Here is a 5,381-nt window from a genome sequence, read left to right as displayed (position 1 = left end):
GTCGGGTCCGCCGCGGGCTTGGTGGCCGCGACGAGCCGGTTGTCGTGATGCGGCGCCGGCTGGTCGGCCTTGCGCTTGTTGTTCTGGTGATGCTGCTGCCGGCTGCTTTCGCCGGCCGGCTTCGGAGGGGGAACCAGCTTCGCCTTGCCGGCTTCATCCAGCGCCACCTGGATCTTGATGGCGGAGTCGGCGTTGGCGTACTTGTCTGCCGTCACCATGAGCGCGGCCATGGTGGCCGGCTCGGAGCTTAAGAGCTTGTGCTTGAGGAGTGTGCCATCTCGGCACCCGCTGATGAAGTACTGGATCGCCTGGACTTCATGGACGCCCTCGCAGCTATTCCGGAGCTCGGTCCAGCATGCGAGGTACTCGCAACTGGTCTCCGTAGGCCCTTGCACGCACATGGCGAGCTAGCTAGGGCGGCCGGGTCGCTTGTAGGTCCCTGTGAAGTTGCGAACAAATGCTTCCTCGAAGTCCACCCACGTGTTGATGCTGCCCATCGGCAGGCTGTTCAACCACGTGCGGGCCGACCCTTGGAGCATGAGAGGTGCGTAGCGCACGGCGAGACGACGATTGGCACCGGTGATGCCAATGGCGGTGGTGTAGTCGGTGAGCCAGTCTTCTAGCTTCACCGCCTCGTTGTACTTGGGGTGTCGCGGGGGAGCATGAATCTTTTGGGGAAGGGCTCCTCCCGGATGCGCGGGCCGAAGCACGCCGGCCTGATAGCACCGTTCTCCTCCACCTCCAGGGAGCGAGCGAGCTGATCGAGGCGGTGGCTGATGACCCACAAGTGTAGGGGATCTATCGTAGTCCTTTCGATAAGTAAGAGTGTCGAACCCAACAAGGAGCAGAAGGAAATGATACGCAGTTTTCAGCAAGGTATTCTCTGCAAGTACTGAAATAAGTGGTAACGGATAGTTTTGTGATAAGATAAGTTGTAACGAGCAACAAGTAACAAAAGTAAATAAAGTGCAGCAAGGTGGCCCAATCCTTTGGTAGCAAAGGACAAGCCGGAACAAACTCTTATAATAGGAAAAGCGCTCCCGAGGACACATGGGAATATCGTCAAACTAGTTTTCATCACGCTCATATGATTCGCGTTCGATACTTTGATAATTTGATATGTGGGTGGACCGGTGCTTGGGTGTTGTTCTTACTTGAACAAGCATCCCACTTATGATTAACCTCTATTGCAAGCATCCGCAACTACAACAAAAGTATTAAGGTAAACCTAACCATAGCATGAAACACGTGGATCCAAATCAGCCCCTTACGAAGCAACGCATAAACTAGGGTTTAAGCTTCTGTCACTCTAGCAACCCATCATATACTTATTACTTCCCAATGTCTTCCTCTAGGCCCAAATAATGGTGAAGTGTTATGTAGTCGACGTTCACATAACACCACTAGAGGCTAGACAACATACATCTTATCAAAATATCAAACGAATACCAAATTCACATGACTACTAATAGCAAGACTTCTCCCTTGTCCTCAGGAACAAACGTAATTACTCACAAAGCATATTCATGTTCATGATCAGAGGGGTAATAATATGCATATAGGATCTGAACATATGATCTTCCACCAAATAAACCAACTAGCATCAACTACAAGGAGTAATCAACACTACTAGCAACCTACTAGCACCAATCCCGGACTTTGAGACAAGAATTGGATACAAGAGATGAACTAGGGTTTGGAGATGAGATGGTGCTGGTGAAGATGTTGATGGAGATTGCCCTCTCCCTATGAGAGGAGCGTTGGTGATGACGATGGTGATGATTTCCCCCTCCCGGAGGGAAGTATCCCCGACAGAATAGCTCTGCCGGAGCTCTAGATTGGTTCCGCCAAGGTTCCGCCTCATGGCGGCGGAGTCTCGTCCCGAAAAGTTCCTTCTGATTTTTTCCTCATCGAAAGACTTCATATAGGAGAAGATGGACGTCGGAGAGCCACCAGGGGGCCCACGAGGTAGGGGGGCGCGCCCTAGGGGGGGCGCCCCCCACCCTCATGAGCAGGGTGTGGGCCCCCTGGCCTTCATATTTGGCGAGGATTTTTCTTTATTTATTTTAAGATGTTCCGTGGAGTTTCAGGACTTTTGGAGTTGCGCAGAATAGGTCTCTAATATTTGCTCCTTTTCCAGCCCAGAATTCCAGCTGCCGGCATTCTCCCTCCTTATGTAAACCTTGTAAAATAAGAGAGAATAGCCATAAGTATTGTGACATAAAGTGAAATAACAGTCCATAATGCAATAAATATTGATATAAAAGCATGATGCAAAATGGACGTATCAACTCCCCCAAGCTTAGACCTCGCTTGTCCTCAAGCGAAAAGCCGATAACAATAAATATGTCCTCATGTTTAGAGGTAGAGGCGTCGATAAAAATAAAATACGGACATGAAGGCATCATGATCATTCTCATAACAGCAACATATATAGCTTTTGTCATATGATTACTTATGTTCAAGTGACGATCTATTCACAATGCAAAAGTATAAATCATAAACCTTATTGGGCTCCGACAAACTATAATCTCAGTCATTGAAGCAATTGCAATTTATCATAACATCGGAAAGAGTCTATGTCAGAGCTAAAAAGCAGGTCCACATACTCAACTATCATTTAGTCCTCCATAATTGCTAACACTCACGCAATACTTGTGGTTACGGAGTTTTAATCGGACACAGAGAAAGATAGGGGCTTATAGTTTTGCCCCACAACCTTTTACCTCAAGGGTAATGTCAACAATAATGGTTCGTGCTCCCCTACATCCAATTAGATATATATATATATATATATCATGTTCTTTCCAACATGCTGAGCTTGCCAAAGGATAAAATGAAAAAGAAAAGGTGAAGATCACCATGAATCTTGCATAAGGTAGAAGATAATAATAAAGGATAGGCCCTTCACAGAGGGAAGCAGAGGTTGCCATGCGCTTTTATGGTTGGATGCACAAAATCTCAATGCGAAAGAACGTCACTTTATATTGCCCCTTGTGATATGAACCTTTATTATGCAGTCCGTCGCTTTTATTACTTCCACATCACAAGATCGTATAAAGCTTATTTCTCCCACACCAATCAATCATACATGTTTAGAGCAATTTTTATTGCTTTGCACCAATAACAACTTACTTGAAGGATCTTACTCAATCCATAGGTAGATATGGTGGACTCTCATGGCAAAACTGGTTTAGGGATTTTGGAAGCACAAGTAGTATTTCTACTTAGTGCTGAGAATTTTGCTAGCATGAGGGGGAAAGGCAAGCTCAACAAGTTAGAGGATCCATGACAACATACTTTATCTCAGATATAAGAAAGGCATAACTCATTACGTTGTCTTCCTTGTCCACCATCAACTCTTTAGCATGTCATATTTTAATGAGTGCTCCCAATCATAAAAGATGTCAATGATAATATATCTATATGTGAAAACCTCTCTTTCCTTATTACTTCCTATTAATTGCAACAATGACCAAAGCTATGTCTGCCAACTCCCAACAACTTTTAATCATCATACTCTTTCTATGTGAAGTCATTACTCTCAATAAGATCAATATGAACTCTTTGTTTCTTTTTATTCTTTTTCTCTTTTCTTTTATTCACCCAAGATCATGGCAAAATAATCAAGCCCTTGACTCAACACTAATCTTTATTATATATAGCTCACGGACTCGATTACAAAGAGAGATCATAAAGCAAAACTCAAAACTAGATCATGCCATAAACTTTGTTCTACCAGATCAAGATACTACTAATAGGATCGAACTAAGAAAAACGGTAAAGATAGGAGTTGTGATGGTGATACGATACCGGGGCACCTCCCCCAAGCTTGGCAGTTGCCAAGGGGAGTGCCCATACCCATGTGATTATATCTCCTTGGTCGGTGAAGAAGGTGGAGGTAACAGATAATCGCACATCGAGCGTAAGAGGTCCTCCAACTTGCGAATAATGCCCTTGAGTGCGACAATATGATCCTTCAACAAAATATTTTCTTGTGTGAGATACTTGTTTTGTATACGAGCTAACTCAATCATCTTGAAAGCTTTGATCTCAGTTGGGGTAAGAAGCTTCGATCTTAGTGCTGAGAACTTGAAGGATGTCTTTTGCTGCTGGAGCTTGATCCCCCGTGGCCTTCTTGATCCTTTCATCCTTGTTGACCCTCGTGGGTTCTTCCCTCTTCAGATCTATCTTCATTAACCAAGCATCGTTGTCACCATTGTTGGAGGAGGGAGACAACATGATACCTAGCCTGGAAAACCCTGTCAGAAAACAACTTGAAACAAGAACAGAGGAGGTTTGCGTGATACGGGAGTCAAAATCTTCGGGAGGTTATATAATGAATTTTTACCGACCAAAATATGTATCGTGCAAGAAAGCAGAGTCCGGAAGGCACACAAGGTGCTCACGAGGTAGGGGGCGCGCCCAGAGGGGTAGGGCGCGCCCACCACCCTCGTGGGGCCCTCATGTCCTTCCCGGGCTGCTACTTATTTTTCTATTTTTCTAAATATTCCAAAACGGAGAAATATTGCCTTAAAAATTGTTTTGGACTCGGTTTACTTACCGTACCACATACCTATTCCTTTTCGGGGTCTGAAATGTTCCGGAAAGTGTCCCTTATGTATTCCCCCGGGGTTACAGTTTCAATAATATTGGTTTCAACATTTATGGGATTACGTGAGATATAATGTTTGATTCTTTGACTGTTTACCACCTTCGGATTTGTGCCCTCGAAGTTGTTGATTTTTATGGCACCGGAACGATAGACCTCTTCGATAACATAGGGGCCTTCCCATTTAGAGATAAGTTTTCCTGCAAAAAAATCTTAAACGAGAGTTGTATAGCAATACATAATCACCTACATTAAGCTCACGCTTTTGTATCCTTTTGTCATGCCATCTTTTAACTTTTTCTTTAAACAACTTGGCATTTCAATAAGCTTGGGTTCTCCATTCATCAAGTGAGCTAATATCAAATAACCTCTTCTCACCGGCAAGTTTAAAATCATAGTTGAGCTCTTTAATAGCCCAATATGCCTTATGTTCTAGTTCGAGAGGTAAGTGACATGCTTTTCCATAAACCATTTTATACGAAGACATACCTATAGGATTTTTGTATGCAGTTCTATAAGCCCATAATGCATCATCAAGTTTCTTGGACCAATTCTTTCTAGACCTATTAACAGTCTTTTGCAAAATTAATTTGAGCTCTCTATTGCTCAACTCTACTTGACCACTAGACTGAGGGTGATAAGGAGATGCAATTCTATGATTAACATCATATTTAGCAAGCATTTTACGGAAAGCACCATGAATAAAGTGTGAGCCACCATCAGTCATTAAATATCTAGGGACTCCAAACCTTGGGAAAATAACTTCTTT

The sequence above is a fragment of the Triticum urartu genome, chromosome 3A (genome assembly GCF_056163025.1).
Source record: "Triticum urartu cultivar PI428250 chromosome 3A, HENAU_Tu73, whole genome shotgun sequence".
Classification (NCBI taxonomy): Eukaryota; Viridiplantae; Streptophyta; class Magnoliopsida; order Poales; family Poaceae; genus Triticum; species Triticum urartu.
This window is presented reverse-complemented; position numbering follows the sequence as displayed.